The sequence below is a fragment of the Venturia canescens genome, chromosome 1, assembly GCF_019457755.1.
Source record: "Venturia canescens isolate UGA chromosome 1, ASM1945775v1, whole genome shotgun sequence".
Classification (NCBI taxonomy): domain Eukaryota; kingdom Metazoa; phylum Arthropoda; class Insecta; order Hymenoptera; family Ichneumonidae; genus Venturia; species Venturia canescens.
Window position 1 is genome coordinate 11,884,417 of NC_057421.1, and position 23,410 is coordinate 11,907,826.

At 40.6% G+C, this 23,410-nt stretch overlaps 1 protein-coding gene across 2 annotated transcripts in view; it reads right to left on the reverse strand.

Annotated features, from left to right (window-relative positions):
- Positions 1–23,410, reverse strand: part of mub (poly(rC)-binding protein mub) — a 140,103-nt gene that overhangs the window by 101,437 nt on the left and 15,256 nt on the right. The window contains exon 1 of one of the 2 annotated variants that reach the window (XM_043431904.1): positions 6,716–6,946. The exons of the other annotated variant lie outside the window; for it this stretch is intronic. The gene's annotated coding sequence lies outside the window, so the exon portion shown is untranslated. Of the gene's footprint in view, positions 1–6,715; positions 6,947–23,410 lie in introns of those variants that run through there. 2 annotated transcript variants of the gene reach the window in all.

Genomic DNA, 23,410 nt, shown 5'->3' on the forward strand with positions numbered 1-23,410 from the left:
AAAAGTCCCGTTGTATAAGATCAATTCCCTATACATTCGTGTATGAAATAAAAAGTTTTTATAAGTCTAAGTGTAAATTTGCACCGGTGTGGTGAGTGTGTGACCTCGAAGGGAGTGTCTACAGGTTGAATCGAATGAATATCATGAAATTGTGGAAAGCATAACAATAAAATGAAGCAGTTAATTTAACGACGCAAAATGAACGATAATTTTGAAAATTTAACAAATTCCATCTGCGTGTTCGCACTATTACGAAAGTGGGTATCAAATAATTTAATAGGAGCGTTAATTATAACGACTGGGCATGTACAGGTTGAAGGGCCGTACACCGCGAATGCTGGACCCAGCGAAGCACGTATACCGATAAAACGATCTAGTAAGCTCGAAGCGACGCGGTTTCTGCGCTGTGCAAGTGTATAAATACATCGAGGTATAAGTGTAAATGTCCGAAAGAGAGGCGATACGAATCGGTGATTTCATGAGAACTCTGGATTTCTGGCAACGAGCCGAATCATCTCGCAGCGATTCTTAGTGTCGAGGACGAGCGGTCGCTGAAGATGGAAGTAGTGAGTAAGTAAGGAGAGGGGGCGTCCGAAGAAAGCTCATGGTTTTGGTTGATGGATCACGAGGATAAGGATTGTTTCTGGTGCACGTGACGTACTCACACGTGCTTTAATTAAGGATAATTTACGAGTGATTTTCCAACACTGATAAAGCACGTTTAATACTAGCTTCGAGAGGAATCGTCACAGACTCACGATTTCTGAATATGATTAACCACTTCCGAAAGTCCGCAAGATTCTCGAGGAATTAGTACGACAGTTTGGGACCAGTTTGAAGAAGGTGAAAAAAGAGCGAAAACGGAGAGGCAAAGTGGGGAGGGGGGGAGGATGAAAAAAGGACGAGCGTGAATACGAGAGCCCGCGGTGTGGAGGGGAGCTTAAAAGCTTTTCGTTATAAGCGTGGAAGAGAGTCTATGGATGGATGGAGAAATCGACATTTCTGTCTGTGCCCGAGGAAGAGAGTATGCCGAATCGAAACATTGAATACCCGAGGATTTCAGTGATTCCCAGAGCTTTAGGGATGTTCCATGTGATAGGAAGAGAATATAGCGTGCTTTATATATGCTGCGTTTCGACAGAGACGAGAGCACAGCGCTTCGTTCTGGGCACAAAAGCGTCCTGCACTGGACGCACGTCTGCCGCTAAGCGATAGATGATATGCTGCAATTCTCTCACTGTTTCATAGTAATTACTATCTACAGTGATAGATATATGGAGACACATGTACAGGCATATTATATACCCTCGAGTATAAACGTACACCGAGCAATACCGTGTGGAGGAGGAAAGACTGACGGCAGAGAAAACACAGACATTAGCCGTGAAGCTTTCATTTCACTAGCATTGCGCACAGAGCATCACGGACAAACGAATCGACAGCCGGTATACCACACCATTCCCGGAATGACAGAGATACCGGAATTACGCCCACCTTTATATCGTACTCCCCGGCCCGCCGCGCTTATCATTGCGTTCACGGAATCTTCACAATAAATTCATTCGCTCCTATCCACGTGACTCGAGCCTTAAACCGTTCGATAAAGTACGGTGGAGCTCCACTTTTTTTGCGGTAAATTATGGTTTAAGGTCCCCTCGTGACGATAAGCACAGCTCCGGGGCCTCTTAAGGGGCTAATTTTTTAATTATTTCGTTTAGAGTTTTGAGTTTTTAACACGGTACTCTATGGGAGAGCTGACGCAATGATGTTAATTGTGAAAAAATTGTGCGGTGTTCGGGCTTTGGAAAAATTTATATCGTGAAGAAAGCATTACCTTGCGGGGCTTTTAAGAAAGAAAACATGAAAAAATTTTGGGTTTTCACGTGTCGAAAGCGGATGTCAGCCATTACGTTGGACTCTGCTGGGAACAGCTGATTGAACTTCGGGCAAATTCGGCGGGAATCGTGGGAATTTCAACAAATTTATTTTTGAGACCGACTCGCGTGCTTTTATTCGTCTAGTCCTCCGCTTTTTTTCATGAACTGACCATTCCTTTTTATCAGTGCCGATTTAAACTTTCTTTCGCACAATAAAAATGTTCCCTAGGTTATGTGTATTCAAAGTGTCACCGGTAGCGACTCAATCATTAGCTAGTCAAGTTGAACTATAAATTCGATCTTTTAAGATGTTTTTAAAGCATTTTATTACGTTCTTGTGATAAAAATATTCTCAATGTAAGTGCTCCTTAATTTTATTAATAATTTAAACTTTTAAAATAAATCAACATAAAGCAGTTGCGAACCCGACTAGTCATAGAATGGCCGAACTCCTCTCTCGAATGCATTGCATTAAGAATATGAAAGAATACATTTTTTCGTTACTTTTTTGAAGGAATGATTTCAACTCGAGTTTATCGTCAAGATCGGCGGTTCGACGATTTTCGTCGAGGATCTCCAACTCCGCTAATTTTCCTGAATGTTTAATTTTTCTTGCTAATCGATCCGACATGAGTCCGGACTTAACGAGAAGCTCAAGGGAAGCCCGCTCGCCCCAGAGCCACTGAATTTTGCCTGGCTCGTTAGGATAGGTCGTTGAATGCCATGTTAGAATAGCGAATGGGGGAGAAGAAGGGTTGGCTCGGTGTACTTGCCGTTGTTACGTGTGTGTCGAAGGTATGCCGAGAATAATTTTCGCCCTCGGGCTCGAAGTCTCCTCACCGATGTTACGTCGTTCATATATGCACAAACGTCGAGCTTTCCTCCTCCTCGGTTTGCCCAACGACCCCATCGACCATTTCTCCTCCCCCGTTCCATATCGCACATTGCACCTACTCACGTATTTACCTTCACGTATTGTGATATTGAACAGTCGAATTCACATTTGATCCCGTTACATTTCGCACATAGGGGCTCAGCCAAAGGTCCCCACGAATACGTGGATTTGCACACGAATTTCTTAACCAAGGGACGGACCATGCTCTCCGTATACGTACGAAAATTATTCACTCGGAGCTCGTGCTTCGTCTGTGTACTCAACTCCCAGACGACAGCTTGAGTGTCCTTAATAACAACACGTAGATCTCCCAATATATATTTTGTATCGAACGTACCTTTTCCTTGAGTAACGTAACGATTTTTTTTCCTCATCCGAAATAATTTGTCTCTGAATCGTTTCCAAGGGCTTTTGGAGCATTGAAAGCTCCTGATAAATTAACGATTCGGGCGATGACGCGTGGCACCAATTTGTCATCAAGTTCGAATGGGCAAAATGCGCAGAGAACTATGAAATATATCGTAAGAATATCCGGACTTAAGACCGTTGGGAAAATTACTCGTAAATATGTGATCGTAAAATTAAGTGGAAACAGCTGCCACTCAGCTTTTAGAAGAACCTGAATTCGCACACGAATTAATACATATTCGGGTCGTGTCACGATACATTTGATCTTCAAGGATGTACGTGCGTGTTGTATTAGTCAGTTGACAATCTTTCCATATTTTTTTTCAAGGAATTAGCAGAATATTAGTAAAAAAAAACGTGACGCGTAGGCCTGCAAATTTTCAAGATTTTGTAACCATTTGTCGTCTTCGACTTAATATTTCTAATTGAGATGGCCGTTGATCCCCCGTTTTTAACGTACCATTGGATTCGTATAAATAATGGTTTTAATCTTTGACATGTAATTTAAAAATATATTAACCCGTAGACACCACACTTCCTTTGAGGTCAGACACTCACCACACTGCTGGTGCAAATTTGCACTTGGACTTATCAAAACTTTTTATTTCATCCATGGCTTCTTTAGTAATCGATCGATTAGAATCATTAAAAATATTGAAGAATCAAGTTTTAGTACAGAAAAATGGCCAAATTGAAGAAAGGAATTTTGAAAACCTGTTTTTTTTTCATTTCGTGGAATCGTGGAATTGAATGTTGAAGGGGCCAGTAAGTCATTGTGACGATGAGCGACACGTTAATTTCTGTACTTTGAAGAATAGCCGAGAAAAAAAGACGAAAAACTGCATTAGAGCTCAATCGAAAACACGAACAATGACGATCCTAGCCTCAAAAAACTGCACGGGAAACAGATTATTATTAATATAATCTCAGAAAATCTCCTAATAAATCTGAAAAAAGTTGACATTATTCAGCAAGCCTTGCTCATGTTGCAAAAAAAATTTCATACCTTTAGCATCATTTTTTACGGAGATATCACTGAATGTGTCTTGACTTCGATAAGATTACATGTTATTTGGCTGAAATTGCTATTGATTTTTTTCAGCAACTTTTTTTTTTTACACTTCACTTTATAAGGTGCAATCATTTTAAAAGCGATGGCATAACTTTCTTTCCAATGCCTCAACTTGCTTTTAATATTTCAAGCAAACAGTCGATAAGGGGTCTTGAAATTTCACAGGCATAAAAAAGAAATGTTGGATTGTAAGACATAAAAAATCAGAGTGCCTTCTAAAAACACATGCCTGTACATCCTTAAACAATAGCCCTGTGCATATGTCAAACAGGAGTGAGATGACGTCGTAAGGATTCAGCTGTGCGTTTCCATAACTCGAGTAATCACCACAATTCGAAAGCGCGGTTCCAATTGAGTTTCTGAATATATTACAACATAATTTAATTGATCGTAAAACCAACGAAAGATTCTCTATCCTTCTATAACATTTCCACGTGGAATGGGATTGCACGCTGACGACAAAACAGAGTTAATGTTGAAAGTGCGCTGAACATAAGGAACGCCGAAGTATCATGAGCTAGGAAAAGTCTTTATGAATTTTGATGGAGTGGTTGAAGAATGTCCACGACATTCCGGCCGTTCCGGAAGGTACTGTTGCTTCTTCTTCGGGAAACGAGGAGAGTCTATTTTCACAACACTCTCCAAGCGAATTATTAGCGTACCCTGACACTCGTCGCGACTGCGTCTTGAACGCGTGAAGGAGCATAAGTGAACGTACAAAGATCCGTTGGTTCGAAGCGCGTAGCCGCTACTTAAGAGTTCCATAAAGTGTTACACCAAAGAGTCTCGCGCACGTATAGTCACGACAATAACAATTATAATATACGACAAGGTAAATAAAAGTCTCGAAGAGGGCGAGAACACAAAATCAGAAATTCTTCAACGCGCGGTTGCCAATGTGTTGAGCTTTCTGTGCTCGAATGTCCGTCTTCGAAATATAATAATAGCTTAATAGCCAATTTATCTTTCAAACTGAATATTACGACGTGCTACGTTCGCTGTGTATCTCTTGAAAGATCATAAAATCCACAATTCCCTTTGTTCAACTTTGTTTTACTTCAGTTCTTTTTCTGCAATATACTTAAGTGGATGGGGCGTCGCTTAACCTCACCTCGAGTCTCGGGAGTTGAGAATCTCCGACCCGATTTGACCGACCACGCAGAAAAGCCGCTGTCACCGCGAATTTTCGCCACCGTCCTGCGTCCGCTGTCAGAGCTTTTTTGGCTTCCGCCAAATCCTGTCGGAGATTGTCAACTTGAGAGATTCGAGAGATTCGCATCGATCAAACCGTCTCGGAAAGTCTCACTCCTGAAGCTCGCGGCTATTCTCTCTTGCACTTCCGCTCGAAATATCGCCTGATCTATGGTACTTCCAACAACCCTCCTCGCGTGAACAATTCTATGGCAATGGCAATCGTTTTTTCTTTTATGTTAGAATTACAGCATTCCCCTCGGCGAACAAATCACCACTTTTTTGAGGGACGGAAGGAACCACATTATCACTATTGTAGCATGTTCCATCCCAGTGAGGCGCCATCACCACTCGGACCTACGATGATGTTTCAATTCCCACACGCCACAGAAAACTAATGTTCGTCGTAGTTCAACACGCAGGTTCAAAAAAACGGTTGAATACTCTCGTAATAGCCAGGGAAAATAGGATCACGAATGACGAGCAATTGAGCTTTACAAGCCTAAAGAAATGACGTTCAAGTAATCCCTCATTAAATGTTAACGAAAATTGATAAAATGTCACCCAACAATTCATTAGATTACTACTTAAAAAACATCCATTTTCTACTGCATGAATTATCGAAATATGTACTTAATAATCTTCCAATATTCATTCTTGAGCACGAATAAATTGAGAGATTTTCAGAAAAACAAATTTATTCTTGATAATCCGACCCGGAAGCGTCACGATTGTCGAGAATCGTTGGATTTTTCAAACACAGACAGTAAATCTTGTACGCATTGATGAACCAATGAGCTAATTGAACGTGATATTCCTGCATAAAATCCTTTTAAGCTTGGAGTGTAAAAAAAAAACGTTTAAATCAATTGAAAATTCAAATAGAAGCATCTACAACGAAGTCAAAAAAATCACACGAATGATAGAACACGCGAATTCAAAATTCGAGAAGTGCAAATATATTTGAATGATGAAAAATTCAAAACGATTGAGAAGTAAAAAAAGTTGAGAGTTTCCCTGTTAACGAGGAAAAGCTCCTCGCCTTCCGGAGGTCGGTCGCCACGCGGAACTTTTCTCGTTGCAAAACACCCCGGAAGAATAAAAAAGATAAAAACGAGAAAAAAACTATTGAAAAGTAATGAAGCACATCGCGTGAGAGAGCTCGAGTTACGATCTCCGCAAGTGAGGCATCAAAAGCGAGAATCGTACGCGAGGATGAGTAAATAAAAGGGCCGAGACTAGATGAGAAAACGGAATTTGAAAAGAACTTGCCGATGGAGAATTATCCAGGAAAGCGACGGCAGTTGAATCGACACTGTGAAATGACGAAGGCCGATGTTCTCTCCGCTCGTAAAACGTCTCACTGTGATGGGGGAGACCGGGGCGGAGGAAGCGCAGTTTGCGAGAGCGAGACAGACGGAGAGAGCACGTTTGAGGGTAGGGGTTGTGCGAAGATAACGGGAATGGCTGAGCGGGTGGGTGGTTTGCTGCTCGCGTAGGTGATAATTTCAGTCGATCACCGCGATTTCCCGAACAACCAATATTAACGCGGGATTTCGAAGATTAATTGTGATCGGCCGGATGGGAGGTCAGGCTACGTGTTTTTCTTATCAATGAGCTTGATTGTCGGTTCATAAAACTGACACAATTTCTCCGGCTGATGATTCAATGCAATATGACATCGGATGTTGACTATTTTATTGGAACAACCGTGCTGATTGATATTTTTCAAATAAAAATTAACAGGGCCAGAGGGAGCCTTGATATCGTGGTCAATTAATGGATCTGGTGACACGCGTTTACACGCGTATTGGATCGCTATGCGGGCTGTTGGCTCATAAGTCTATGTATATCTGTTACGCTTGTGTGTGTATACGTGTATGAAGATTATGGAGAGCAAGAGAAGAGAGAAAGAGAGAAAGAGAGAGAAAGAGCAGGTAAGTGAGGTAGCTGGACCTGGATGATGGTTAATATACGTGGTGCAGCGGGGCCGGGGGCTGACGCGACACTGAAGAATATAGCGTTCGCCGCGAAAGATCGACCACCGCGCAACCATATTCGCGCATCCATACAAACTTCGCTTTCGTACAGTCTGCTGCTGCTGCTGCTGTACTCGCCCGTCTCTATAGTGTATTCACATTTTTAGTTCATCTCGAGCCGCCGATTTATCTCCGATATAGCGAATTCTGAAAACTGTGACTAAGCACGAAATAAAAGAGGGGCTGAGGGATGAAGAAGTCAAAATGGAGTGATTGGGATGAAGCAGAAATCGAACGAGGAGCAATGGAAATGAATTTATTTGTAAATCTTTGTCCAGCATTTCTTGATTTTTCTTCGATCTCGCCGAGATTTCGTATGCGGGCTGAAAATAATCTACAGAATTTTACGACACTGGAAGCACCTTCGATTTCAATCTTCGGTTGATGATTCACGTTGCTCTGTGTTCATCGGTGCGAGCTCGCCGGAATTGAAGAATTTTCAAAAAGCCTCATCCCACTGTTTATGAAATAGTGCCTTTCCCAAGGGGATCTCGAGGCGTCGTGTCACGCTCGAGATTTTCATGGGAAGGAGCTCACAAGGACGAGTCCAAAGGTCCCAATAGTACTCTCGCAACAGGTTCAAGAGCGCCGTTGACCTTCGATCTCACTCGGTTTAACTCGTAGATAAACACACTGGGATTCATGGCTCTCAAGAGCAGTAAAGCGAGAGGGTGAAAAGCATAAAAAACATCTTATCGCTCCTCGTTTATTTTACTAACAGGACACGTTATTTTCTGTTGCTCAACGCGCGCAACATGTGACCACGACTGTTGGCAGCAACCTTTTCACCTCAAAATGCCTCAAATGCTCGTCAAATTTTCTATCAAACTCGCGTTGTCGATCGTGGCTTTTTTACCACTCGAATATTCATGCGTTTGTTAAATAAACAAAGCAATGAATTTTTTCTTTGCTTCCATATTCAAATGGATTTTTTTCTATCAACGTTCCCCATTTCAATCTATGTGAATATCGTTGTCGAGTTTATAAAATATAAAAAAAATTGTCATTTCTAGCGGAAAGATATTGGCCAAGAATGGGAGCGCGTACGAGTGCACGAGCAAACAAAAATGTTTGTGCACCGTTCCTCGGTGGAAGAAACGTGAAAAATCTTTTTCTTCCTTTATCTTTGGAGCTTCCTTCCGAAAGTGAGACACCCGACCTGCTGGCAACAGGTGATAACAGTCAGGCTCTCCGTTGTTGAGTCTCCCGGTGTGAATCCGGGCACGTAACTTCCCTACAGACCTGTTCGACCCGAATCCTCGATGCTCCGGTACCAGCAGCCACGCCACGATCTCGTAATTTTCCTCATCCTCTGGGTTAAGTGAATCCGAAAACTCTACAAGATCACGTTCGCAGTCTCAAGTTTTTTTTATTAGATTCAAAGCAACATTGATTTTCTTCGCTCCTCAGAGGAAGTAAATTATTCTATCGAGGTTTCGATACTCATTGAATTCCATTGGATGAAAAAAAACGAAGCGGTTTTGTCGGAAGGTTCTTGCTTGAATTTCATAGATCAATATAATATTGAATCACCTTGAAATCATATGAACTCATGTAATTCGTGTTTTTTCGGAACGAGATACGTTTTGAAAAATTCCGCATTCTTTCTTTTTTGTGTTTAAATAAATGCAAAATACACACGTGGGCCGTACTGATATTTTGCTGATTTCAATTACCCCATAAATACGTCACTGAAGTTTGCAAAATTCGAGTCCCACGAAATGATCTAAAAAAGCTCTCGAATAATTTCAGTAAATCTCCAATTTCGTTCCCTGGACCGAGTCCAACGAAATGAGCGAATAAAAAATATTTTGAATTAACCAACTCTGAATTTTACGAATCATTGGTATGTAGGTTGAAAAGCTATAAATTGCAAATTCGACAGGCAACGAAATTGGGAATTTAGTGAAATAACTCGAGTGTTTTTTAGACCATTTCGTTGGACTCAAACGTCTTGCAGACTTCAGCGTCATCCATAGATGAGACTCGAAGACAACCATGCAGTAGACCCCCTTAAAAAAATGACTTCGAATTGATCTTCGACAGGTAAAATATCACCAATTCATTGATTCAGATACTCGGAAAAAATGAATAACGTCGATAAATAAATCTTCTGCATAATAGACTTAAACATAACTCGATTTAGTGCGGTCACGTATCGATTGCCACATATCGATAAAATAGATATACTCAAGCTAAGGTATGCTCTCAATATACGTGGCTCTTCATTGAATTATCGTTTGAATGCCTGTGTGTCCTGCGACGGGAGTCACGAGAGTCCGAATTGCACGATGTGTATACATATTGAGGCTAGTTGTGGTCGCAGTATATATACGTCCCTTCAGAAGTACACGAGAATTGAATTTCTGGAGACATCCACGAGTCAAGAGTTCTCTCATGTGCTATTGACTAGTACGTATGCATGCTTCGAGGAACTTCAAGGAACTGTGTGCATATGTGTTGCACAGTGTGCAACACTAAATGTGGATACGTGAGTCGATACAAAGCTTGATATACTTTTGTGGAGGGGTATAAAAAAGGCTGGTCAATCATGTAACCTGAGACTGACTGGGTCCAAACTTCGTAGGAGTCTGAAAACTGTAGAAAATATTTTTCGAACTTTTTTCACGTGTACAGGGTCGTTGTGGTGTATGAAATTCGCGAAATTGAATATTTTAGATTGCAGAGAGCTTCGTTGATTGGAGGTCAGTGAATAGTGAAGTGGAGAAAAGTTGCATGAGTGCTGACGTCAAATGATCGATGGAGCACAATGATTTCGTGCATCAATTGCAATCTTTGACATTTTCATTTGAATTTTGGCTTAGTTTTGTGGTAGTTTGTGCTCGATCGTCGAGTGTGTGAAATTTTTTATCGTTCAGAATCCATCATGGCATCGTCTTGATAAGTGGGCGGGACGATAAAGCGTCCGCGCAGCATCGAGCGATGAGTGACGCCACGGCAACGGAGATAAATAAACTATCAAAGCTTTTTGTAACCACAATAGAAGCACAAAGCATTTGCAAGTCAATGATTAAAAGGGCTCGTTCTCGATATAAATAGAAAATCTAGAGAGTTAGAGAGAAACAGAGGGCCAGAGGAAGAGCGGGTTCAGAGGAATTCCGCACATAGGAGCCAGGACACTCCGAGAGTGTAATGTAAACTAATTAGCAGGCGAGTCTATACGGCAATTAAGGCAAGGCCGAGAGTGCTCTCGCTCTGACACTCCACCAACAATCTATTCCTATGGAGTAACCTCTCCATGTATCTTGGTGGAGCAGGAGGGCTCAATAATAAGAGTTGACAAATCTGTATTGAGTGGCTCGATGAAAAAAAAACGAAATTTTATGCAAAAATAATTATTAACCGTTGAAAATGAGAAAATACAATGTAATTTTCTATCAGTAACACGATTTTTCTACAAAAACTAACTTTCAATTGCTTAAAAATGTGTATTTTTCGTTCAGCTTTTCATTCATTTTCAAATAAATATCATAAACGAAACGAGTTATGAAAATTAAGGGGTTTACCCTAATTAGACGCGCAGAAAAAAAAGAGTATTTTCACGATTTTTTTTGACCGGTATAAATCATAAAATATGCAGATATAAAAAGTGTTAGTTATAAAAAATGTTAAAATACACTCTGAAAATGCACAATTTTTTTTAAAAATATTTATTTAACCCAGTTTTCGTACAGAAAAATAGGAGAGAAGACAGGTCCAAAAGAAGATGGGAATGCACCGTTGACAAAATCTCTGGAATATATGATCGAAAAAAAAATGATTTTTGATAATTGACAAAATGACAAAATGGCGACTATTTTTCCAAAAACTATGAAAAAGCGCGTTTTATTCACGGTCTTTTGTAAAAAGATATTTCGTCGAAAGATTTTGTGAAAAGAGTATATTAGCGCGCTCCGACAGCCAATTAAATGTTGCTCAAAAGTACATTTAGACTGGTCAGATTCTTATAAAATTTTACTATAATACTTTTAAATATGTATACATTCAAAAAATGCAACGAAAAAAAATGGATTTTTTAAGAATTCTAATTAGAGTAGAGCCCTTAATGAGAAGGTGAACGGAATAATATTTATTCCAACAAAGTGTATCCACGAAAAAAAAGTTGCTCGAGAAATAGCAGCACCTTGAAGAGCGTTGATAAAAAAAAGGATGTTCAATATTTCGGGAACTAGTAAATTTTCATTTACCTTTAACGATAAAAATGCGTTGATATTGTTCAGTAACAAGAAATGTTGGTTTGCTATTTACTCTGTTGCCGTTTCTTATCATAAAACGCCAAATTTACGTAACTCGACACGTTCATTAGCTCGACAGATTGAGCCCGGAGTGGCTAATAATAATTCATCGCGAAGCCGCAGGAAAGCAAAATTTTCGAGAACGGTGATGGAAATGTTATAGTGTTGTACTCGGAGCACCAAGCAATCGAGCATTTCCGGGCATTCACGGAGAAAATAGGGTAAAGGTGTTTCAGGGCCGAGGGGAAAGGGAGAGGGATCGAGGTAAATTACAGTAGGGGAAGAATGGATAGTGAAATGAGGGTTGCAAAAACCTTGAGCTCGATGCCCCGCAGATTATATTTTCAAATTAACTCTCACCACTTTGCCAGCAGCTGCGGAGCTTGCTTCAAGGATTAAGGGTGTTGAACGAAGAGAGAGAAAGAGGGGGAACAACTATTCGTTATCTGTGCTCACTTCTCGCTTATTTCTGCACTCCCATTTGCTCAAATTTCTCGTTTTCTTGTAAACGCTGCAGGCCATCAATGTCGTATAATCAAGGTAAGTATACAAAACCCAGGATAGTTCAACCCACATGGATATAAGATACAGGTTGAGCGAACAATAAATGCGAGAGCGAGACGAAAAGAAACGAAAGAGAAAGAGAGAAGAAAAGAAAGACACTCTTGATGAAAGACAAAAAATGGAGGACAAGAAAAAAGTGGACGTCTGTTCTGCGGAAGAAAAGATTTCAAGTAGCTTCCCAGCAGTGCAAAAAAATAAGTACAATGTACTCATTTTCCACGTGCATTTGTTAAAGGAATGAGTGCTAGTAGAAAAATCCTGGTGCGGTCAGACGTAGCGTAGAAGCGAGAAGCAAAATGTCAGGTTATTTGTAATCAAAGTATCGAAGCGACGGGACGCCTATATCTACATTAAGGTATTCCTTTCACGAACTCGAATATTCTACAAATAATTGATTTTAAATAACAGCAAAGTAAAAGAGCAAGCGGATAGATTGGCGAAATTTCAGGTCAGGTTATCGAACATTTAATAAAGAATTAAAACTTCAAAAATCGTAAAATCTATAAATTTCCATTCAATAATTCGTATAAAAAATAATTATAAATTCCTGATACAAACTGTCTCACAGATAGAAAAAAATGTAAGGAATCCATGACGACGATAAAAATGAAGGGTTACCGAAGGCTTAAAAGAGATATTAACGATAGAAGTTGGAAAAATTGCAGCATGCAAAACCTTTTCCTACATAACCGCGACTTCTCAAAGGTTAGAAATCCAGTGCAAATTTCGAGTGCCCCAATTTGCGTCACCAAAAAATACCCTCATGCCAAAGGAAGATCTTAAAATTCATTACTTCAGACATTGATACGATTTTCCTGGAAACCAATCCATTTTCATCAATTATTTGATCTCTGGAAACTTTTTAATTCATCGCTGCCAACACTCGAGTTCTTGGAAGTTCGATCATCAATTTGTGCCGAATGGGAGAGCCCCTCGTTATTTTACTTGTATTCCCACAGCAGCTCCTAACTCGATAGACTTTCTCGTGGTCAGATGACCTCAACAAAGTTTCTACGAGTATAACCACATATACGTGGATTTATTTTTCAAGTGGACTTTCGAGATTCATACCTCGTCGTTTGTCTTTATTTGTCGAAAATATCTCGAACAAAAATAAAGTTAACTCGTATGAGAACGATTTGTTTTCATTCAATTCCACTCAGTCTATCGATGTTAATAATCGTTTGTATCATTAGTAGGAATCCTTAAACTGATCGAGCTTTCAAACCCACAGAAATGTAGCTAGAGAAATATTGAAATTCCACAAAACTGTTTTCTCTTACGTTAAGCTAAATCCAATTTGAATTTTCTTTCAGGTCCGCTATTGAAATTATCCAATAAGTCAATTGGAAGCACGAAAAAAATTAGCTTAATCTTTAATGTTTTTCACCCTCGTTCAATGATCGCCGATACTAAAAAAAAAAAGCTGAGAAGAAGCGAGTCAAGAACAGCACTCGATGAAGGTTGAGCATTCATCTCCTTCTAACCTCAATATTTTGTGCTCATGTTTCCTCTCTTCAATCGTGTTCGAGCGGAATTAAAAATCGGAAATACAGCGAGAATACTTCGATCGTCGAACTTGTTCGTTTTCGTTCATCGAATAAATCTTGCTCGCGCGCACGCCTGGAATATTTCATCATTTAGGAACGAGAGATAAAATTATTCTCGTGGAATATGCAGTATTATATCAAACGAAATGAAGATGGAACGAAGACTTATTTCACGCGGTATTCATGCGATTATGAAAATGTTGATTTTCTCCCTTGCCACTTCTCCAGCTTCGTCCTCCTCCTCGCTTCACTCAATGATTGTGAAAATACTATTAGTTTTTCAATGCAGTGAAGGAGTTTCAAGCTCCGATCCTTCTTGTTCCCAGGTCCTTTGCTCCGGCTTTTCAAGGATTCCATCTTAAAACCACTCGCTTTCTCTCTCCCTTTGAAACTTTTTTTCTTTACCCTTGTTCAGGCTACGTTGTTCCCGTCTCCCGACTCCAAGACCGTTCACTATATCGCTAAAGAAAAGTATAAAGAGACCGGGAGGGCTTGAAGAACGGGAACTTGTCATTCTATTCCTCGAGTGATAAACAAAGACGGAAAGACCGTCGCGAAATTCTTCGCTGCAGGGCCAAGACGTCTAGCGTCGCCCTGTGCATCTGTGCCTCATCTAACAAGTATACGGAAAGTAACGAATAAAGACACATGTTTCACGTGCCTATACGAGCCTTACCCGAAGTAGGTTCGTTTAAAAAATCTAAAGTTAATCATCTTATTTCGGATTTATACCCGATTAAATATTCGTTATGAGGTGGAGTCTTAAACATAATTTTTCGTTCTAGTTGTTTAAAATTTCTGGAAGAGTTACAGATTGGATAACTCTTCAGGAGTTTTCACATAATCCCAATTACCACGAAAGCTAGAACTCGCTTCAGCATGACAGCGTCTCAAAAAATGCATATTTTTGACCAACAACCGTGAACATTTTAGTGCGTTTAATTAACTTTTTTTCTGTCAACTATGCATAGTTTTTATTACGATTACGAATAGACAATCGTCTTGCAACTTCTCGTTCAAAATTCGGGAGCGAGGCACTGTAAGAATTCTTTTTCCAATATATTTATTTGTTATCCCGGAACACGAGAGGATACAAAAACCAATAATACGGAGAGTCGAATTCGTGAAATGCAAGATAGTCTCGACCCAACAAAAGGGGCACAAGATTCGAACGACAGAACGTCCCAAATACTTTTCAGTTTATTTTCTCGAATGAATGAAAGAACGGCGATAATCTCAACCCCCTTTGAATGTACATTTCCGAATGAATAAAATGTAAAAACCGCAGGTTGACTATTCCCATACCAACTGTCATATTCGATCGATAAAGCATTCGCAAAGTTAACTGAAAACTTTTAAATGCCAATAAAAAATCTCAGCGAAATGAAAATAATTTCACATCCTCTAAACTGTCGTTGTTTGTCTGTGCCATTTTCGCACAACGCAGAATAGCAGAAAGATCAAGAAGGAGAATGCGATCAGAGAGGAGTTGAAGAATGAACGCGAGACTGCGAGAGTTTCTGAACGTACTTATATATACATGCGGAATATCAACGTCGTAGTATAGTGAATGCGTGTCACAATAGCATGCAGATTGGAAGCAGACGTTCTGTCTCATGGTGATCTTGCTGAGGAGGCGGGTACAGTCGACCCTCGAGATGCGAGAAACTCCGTTTTCTTCCCTTACATTTTCTAGGTACATTCGTGTGCACGCACATGATTATATTCATGCAAATAACCACGAGCATGAGTTTTGCTTTTCAAATTCATAGATCGTTTACGAAAATACACCGTCCGTAGTTACGCTGCAAGACATCAGGAAGATGAGGAAATGGCACGGTGTTGCTGGCAGCAAAAGGTCAGACGAAAGCTCCACGTTCACTATACTCTGGTACGAAGTAACCAAACTGAAATGACGAGAGCGTTCTCTACTCCAATCTCCGTCTTTGCTTATCTTTCCATTTCTCTCTCTCTCTCTCTCTCTCCCTTTCCTGTTCATCGCGTATTTCCATGCGATTACACTCACAACTGAAATAGAGACTGTCATTTTATTGCTCTCCAGACGATCGTGTTTGTTTCTGTTTCGTATGTACAAAGACACATATTAAGTTTGATTTTATGTGGGTTCCTTCAACATTGTCATTTCAACATCAGATTCGCTGTAGATCCGTATTATTTATTGGCTTATTCCTCCTTCGTTATTCTGCTTTCGTGAACATTGAAAGTTTCCTTGACTCAATAAATGACGTGGGTAACGAATGCGAGATTGTTCTCGGTGCTCGTCGATCCCATTGAACAATAATAGTTTCGACTCCGCTGGGTGGTATAACGTTGAGGGGGGGGATTGCTCAGACTCCAATTCTTTTTCATCGAGTCTCCTAGTAAAGCGTATGCACGACGGTCGTAGGGTTACGACCGGAAAAGCTCATCGAGTGCGACGTGTGGGAAGAGAGCCCGTACATGATCACCTTGTTCGTGCGTGATAAACGAATGAGGAAAGATTCAATTTTAATATGCTAAAAAACCTGGACACTTGCGAGGTATGAAATTACACTTGGTAGGAACAACGTGCAACGATTAGCTCATATTTTAAAGACAATTTTAATAGTTAAATACCCGAAAAAAATAACAAAATGCATGAAACGCAAGTTTTTGGAATTATCGTCGAAATAGTTGGGGGGACGTGCCAAGGGAGTTGACTCGCAGAAAGTAGTGAGAAAGTTGAACAGAAATTCCATTCCATTTGCATGAATATTGAAATTCACGATCCATGAGTATCCCGAGAATCCCTTGATCATGCTCTTGATGAAAAAACGATTGGCCATAAGTCCCAAAAGATGTGACTCATAGGACAAATGTCACGAGAGAAAATGAAAGAGGAGAAGGGAGAGAGGGAAGAAGAGAAGAAAACGCAACTGGAAATGGAGGCAGCGAGGAGCGAAGATGAGACTTGGGAATGCGAGAAGAACAGGCCAGTCTATGAGTTGGTGCAACAGCGAGCCGAGCCAAGGAAGAGAGATGAGGGAAACAAAGAGGGAGGGAGAGGGGTAGGCAAGCGGGAAGAAGTCCGTCTCGTAGGGTCGTCGAGAGAGCGTTTGGATGCCGTCGTGGTTCTCGAGGAAGGTGGGCGTAATATTGATTATGGTGTAGGCGAGGGGTAGTCTGCGCCCCTTCTCTCCTCCCAGCTTCAATCCCTCTTTCCCCGCCCTTCGTCTCTCTCTTTCTCCCGTTGCAGCGGCCTTTCTCCGTTTCTCTCTCATCTTCTATTTTCTCCGTCTCTCTTGCATCCTGCTTCGTAACCCACCACATCGTGGTGCACGCGAGCTTTATACCAGCAGTCGAAGCGCGTTGCAGCCAGACATAGCATATATACATGGTCTGTATGGGGAATTCAACGTGAAATTTCACTATTTACATCGAATCACAAATCTCTTTAGAATGTTACCCAAGTGTGTATCGAAAGAGGATTAAAAACCAGACAAATAGCGCAGCAGCTCGAACCGAATTGAAATTTTAGTTTTCGAGAAATATTTTAGTCACCGAATGACAGCTGACGTTCATGCGAGATGACCGTTGCGAATTATATTCTAGCAAAAACGTCTGTGACACATGTGAAATATCCCATGTACTCGAGAGCTTCAATACTCTCCAGCAGCATCCGAGCACCGTGTATGTGCAGCCACTGCATCAGCGCTTGCAAACCCTCTTTCTCTTTCTCTCAGGCTATTGTAGCTCGCGATTTTCGCGGGTTTGTGGGAGTGCTTGGCCAACCAGGTGAAAAAAATGTGCATAAAAATGAGTACGGTGGAACGAAGGGATACAGAAATGAGACGGAGGAAGGGAGAGAGAAAGAGAGACACAAAGAAGCATTGACAAAGGCATAAAGAAAAAGAGAGGGGAAGTAAAAAATTGAGAAGTCACGACAGGGATAGAGAAATGTTTACGGTTGTAGATGTACGTGTAACTTGTTCTCTCGCCAATGGAGGGAAAACTTCCATGCTCCTCTCGCTCCCTCTTCTGCTGTGCACGTTGCACTCTCTCCACTCTCTCTCTCTCTCTCTCTCTCTCTCTCTCTCTCTCTCTCTCTCTCTCTCTCTCCCTCTCTTTCTCTCTCCTTCTCTAGCTATCTTTGTACACTGCCGGTCCACCCTCTCTGGCAACATATAATACGGGTCGCTGTAGGTTGAGACCATAGAAAAGCCGTCTGGCTTTAAGGGGGTCGCGTTTCGAGCAAACGATGTACAGTAATACCAGATTGCTCGACGCACACAGCGACACGTGAACATGCGTGCATATCCAAGTGCAAAGCGAGCCAGGAAAACGAAATCTCGTGTGTGGTTTTACGATCAGTGCATGGTCCTGACACGAGATTCAAATGTTTAGTACTTTTTTGCTTATCAATCCTTTTGTACGGGGTCAATAAGTTCACAAATGTTTCAATTTACGCGATAAGAAGTTTTAATAACGAGACGAAGACTGATCTCGGGCTCAAAATGTGTTAAATACGAAAATATTTAATAACATCGGTGATTGCGTACTTGGGAGTGTTAAAAATATGTGTGAAGGGTGAGGGTAACTGTTGGAGGAAGGCCTGCGAGACTAGAAAACGAGAAAAAGGATTAAGAGAGAAAGCGACCTCTCCAATTATGAACGTCTATCACACGCGTTCGTATATGTATGTGTAAATATACAGCATCAGTCACGACGCGACTCCACAGTCTCGACTGACGTCAGCATTTCATTAATTTTAATTAAATATCCTTAATTTTAGTGAGATTCCAGGTCGTGGTGAGTTATCCAGCGGTCTCATTGGCAAGACGCGCGAGGACCGAGGGTAAAAAAACATTATGGAAGGGGGAAAAAAAACATTAAATAAATTAAAACGCCACGGAATACGAAAAAAGCCTGGCACGATGCGCGGGAACAACTGCCGGGGAACGAAACGCGGAAAGAGAAAAACAGGAGGAACGAGACAGACTCGTACTTAGTTTAATGCGAACGTGCGTGTTATGTAACACCCTATTATGATGTTTCAAATACACCCTTCTCACGCCTGTCCGGGGATAAACTATTCATTTAATTGTAATCTTGTAATTACACCCTTCGAAAGTACCATCAAAATAATGCTATCAAGCAACCTAAATCCTGAAGACATTCGAAAACTCTCGTCAGAGGACTTCAGGCCTCCGATGAAACTCTATTCATCGATTCTCAACCTAATTTATTCGATCGACTCTATTCTACAGGGAGAAAAATAAAAATTTATGGCAATTGAAGTTTTCTTCATTTAATTGCAATGTTTTCAGAGAGAATGGATCTAGAGTTTGATCTTAAACTATTTTCATCGTTTAAGGATGATCGATCATGACTTCGGAGTCAAAAAACATAGCTGTTCTGATTTTTTCTGATTTTAAAAAACATAATTACCGGTACATAAGTATTTCGTAGCACAGTAATTCGTGAAAACTGAAAAAATTATGTCGTCAACGACTCTGCAGTATTCTACGTATTAGATTATTTATCGTCAACGATTCTACAGCTTTCTCCATGTAAGAATTGTAAATAAAAGACACTTGGCAACGTTGCGATTGCAATATCCTGTATTGGTGTTTGAAGTAAAGCTGCGTTACGACCGCTGGCGAGATCATCTGTTAGTAGTGACGCTGCCAAATTTTTAAATACTACTTCGTCGTTCTCACGATTGTCAACCGGAAATCAAAACTTTTTTGTAAAATTATTGTGATAAAAACCTGGTGAGGTAGGATTTTTCTATTTTTTGCCAAATTCTTAATGACCCATTTATTCTAAAATAGGTTTTTTAATGAATAATCTAGGATCATAGGCGAGAAAAAGCGTATTCGTGACACTTCCGGTCGGTCTTTTTCCATAAACGACGTGTATTCGGTGCCTCAAAATGCTCGACTTTGCAAATTAATTACAAAATAACCAGATGGTCAATCTAGCCCAAATTGTGCCAAAGGTCGCGTAAAATATTCGTCGACATCACACAAAAATTTCAGGTCAGAATCTTGGATTTGACCTGGCGATCGATCTTCTTTAATCATGTTTAAGATTCTTGTGGGGTCTCGCTGCCAGGGGTGAAGCGTGAGGAGGTTATGCTTATGCTTATGCACCGAACCGATGAATTATTACCAGCCGTTTGTCGTCAAATAATCGTCGTATTTGATGTAATTTTTCGAGGAAAAAATTCACAACAGTTTAAAGGAATATGCATTTTTGACAAAGCAATGGTTAAAAGAATTATTTCTATTAATTTATGGCATTGTTTTCGATAATTTGTCGAAGATCAATCATTGCAAGACGAACTGGCAACGACGTAAAGAATGACCCAGCACGATGATATGCTTGAGTTGGCAGCAGTGTCCCACAGCTATCATATACGCGCCCCGTCCTTAACCTCAAAATCGAACAGTCTGTTTCTCGACCGCATGAACATCGATCCGGGAAAAAAAAATGTCACTAAGGTAGGGAGCGCTTGTGCCGTCTACGCTGTTGCCATGATTCCGAAACCTTACATTTTGTGAGGCACCAAAAGTTAGTCCGACACTCGATTCAACAGTGCCCGTTTTTTCAACTCCGTTTTCTCGGCAGTACTGAAAAAAGTTCGGAACTTTCCCATAAACATAATGCGGCGATGAGCACACCAAGTAGTCCAACTTCACGATTTTCTTTCTAAATAACTGTACTGTTAATCGTTCTGAAATTTGACAGGTTGATTAGTAAAGGGACCATGAAAGTTCACAAAAAATTTCGTCTCAGTGGCATCGTTTCATCCTAACCCCACAACAACACATTTCTTTCTTCCAATGACTTTTTTTCTCAGTGCATGATGATATTTCGCAGTAAGAATGAAATAGTATATTACACACCTAGGGAGGGAAAGTAGACTACTTCAAACCGCGGGCAGAATTGTCACCCGAGCCGAAGGCGAGGGTGATAAGCACGCGGTTTGAGGTGGTCTAATTTCACTCCCGTGGAGTGTATACGATTTTTCTGTCCGACGCAGGCGGAATGCGGCAACTTCGGCCCGCGCAGCGGGCCGAAAGTTGCCACTTTCCGCCCGGAGGGCTGAAAAAGTATTTTAAAGTGTGTATATTTACAGTAAAAAATGGTTGTCATCATCGATACATTAAGAGTTTACTTTATGCCCGGAAAAGCCGATAATTCTCAGCTGAAAATGCAGACAGTGTCCCGGAGCGGAGAAATACGGAAGAGCAGGAATGGGGATGAGGCTCTTTCATATGCCAAACACGTTGTATCGATACGACCGATTATCCTGTTTATAAACCGTCCCTCCTTCCAACCACCTCCCAGAGTAGAAGATATCGGGGCTAATGGATTAAAGGGATGAATCGAGGAACTCAAAAAAACAATAAAAACTCAATTGCATGTAAAAACATATCGCGTATTTGTTATCATATTTATTAAAATCTTATACACTCGAACTCCAACCTCCGCAGGTCGTTGAAGAAGGAAAAAATATTTTCCATAATTCGAGTACTAAACAAAATTATCGTTTCTTTTCCTCCTAAATGCTACGAATTATCCTCTCCGTGGGAGTGCGTATCTTAGATTGAAGACCTGAAATTGAATTCTCTGCAGGCTTTCAATTCGAGAAACTTCGGTAAACTCGTATCTCAGATTAAAAATACGAATCCTGATCAACCATAGTGGAAATTAGGTGCATCAACGATCAAAAACAATCTTATGAATCAATTGATAAAATTAAGCACAAAATTGCGCCTACGAGTTCTCTGTTGAAAGGAGACGAATGTTTAACTTTCATTTTTCTCAAAAATTCTGCTTCATAAGAAAAAAATGCGAGCAGAATTTTGACCTTTCATTTTATTTGATGAAAATTATGGAAATAAAGGAAACAAAAGCGAGGGAGAGAGAGAGAGAGAGAGAGAGAGAGAGTGTGTGCGAAATTAGAAAGGCATGTTTAAGCTTGTGTGCTGTTGCGCACAAACATGCCTGATCAACATTTATAACCCGGCGTTAGAGCTCGCGGGCCATTTCTGTACCGTATTGAATCGACGTCCCTCGTATTATGCTTGAAGCAATTTTGGAGCCGGAAGTCAAACAGGAGGTTAGCCTGGTGGCATAGGACAAAAGGGGTAGCACAGTGCAGTAACTTTCGAAATAAACATGCCAATGTACACATCCTGCGCGCACGGACTTTCATTCCATTCTATCCCAAGACCTAACGATTTTAATATACATGCTTCCGGAAATTTACTTTGCATAATGCTGAAAATTGATCAATTTGGCAATATCGAAAGAGAAAAGAGAGAAAATACGTTGGGCTTGGAACGGTTAGTGGGTGCTTGGATATAATGGAAGGCTTGCATCGTTGGAACACGAACGACGAGAATGCATTCAATCATGTTTTAACGTCCATCGAACCAGCAGAACTTTATTTTCAGCATACTTTTGTCAACTACTCTCAAAAGGCTTAAACTTGTGTTATCCTATGACACGAATTGTTTTATAAGAAAATGGAAAGTGTAGCGCAACCACTTTTACAAAAGACGTTGATGATTCTGGAATAACGTCGAGTATGTGGGCTCGCGTTTCCTTGTGATTAACTGTTACAAAGCCAGAGTTTGAGATTAATTAAAGTGCTGAAGAAAACGGTTCGTATGCTCCTTAAGCAAAGGCACGTCAGACTTCACATTTTAGTGAACTCTGACGCTTGGAATTCTAGTAATATGTTGAGAAAAATTTCACGAGTCTGACTGGAAGATATTAAAAAAAAAAAAAAAAAAAAAAAAAACAAAGGAAACGTATCTAGAGTCGCGGTTATTATCACTGGGCAAAGATGGCTCGCAGCTTTTTTTCCTGATCTCACCAGCTACTTTTTTTCGTGTCAATAATTCGAAGGAGTTGCAACTTGAAGAATCAGTCAAATTGGAATTTTCCGTTCTCTTCTCTTGCCCCAAAAGACGAGTCACGATAATTAGAAATTTCACGTAAAATCAGTCGATCCGCAACGAAGGGTAAAGTGTCGTTGAAAAAAAAATGTAATAAAATGAAAAATGAAGCATCGTTGGACGAAAGAATTTCCGCTCGATTCTGGTATTCCACGATAAAGTGAAAACGAACATCAGAGAAAAAGCCCCAAGGGCTAGAAAAAGTATGACATGGCTGTTAAGAAATGGATGCTTGGCAAAGTCCCCCAAGGGTTGGAGAAAGAAAAAGAATTACACTGTTGTTAAGAGATGAATGTAGACGCGGTCCAGCAGATGAAAAAATGAACAAGCAGACAGACATCACGGTCGGTATGTTAATAAACCTCGGAACGGAGTTTTTGTAAACAATCGCAAATGAAATGAGAACAGAATGCGGTTTTTTGACAGTATGCATGAATATTCGGTGTTGATGTTTCCGTAAGATTCCCGGAGGAATTTCGTGAAAGAAATAAAAAAAAAAAAAAGAAATAAAAGGAGACGGTTAAGTCCTCGGGGAACAGCGAACGCAATGGAGGAGGCTGAAGTGAATTCCTTAGTGAGTAGCACTCGCGAAAGGGCGTTGTTT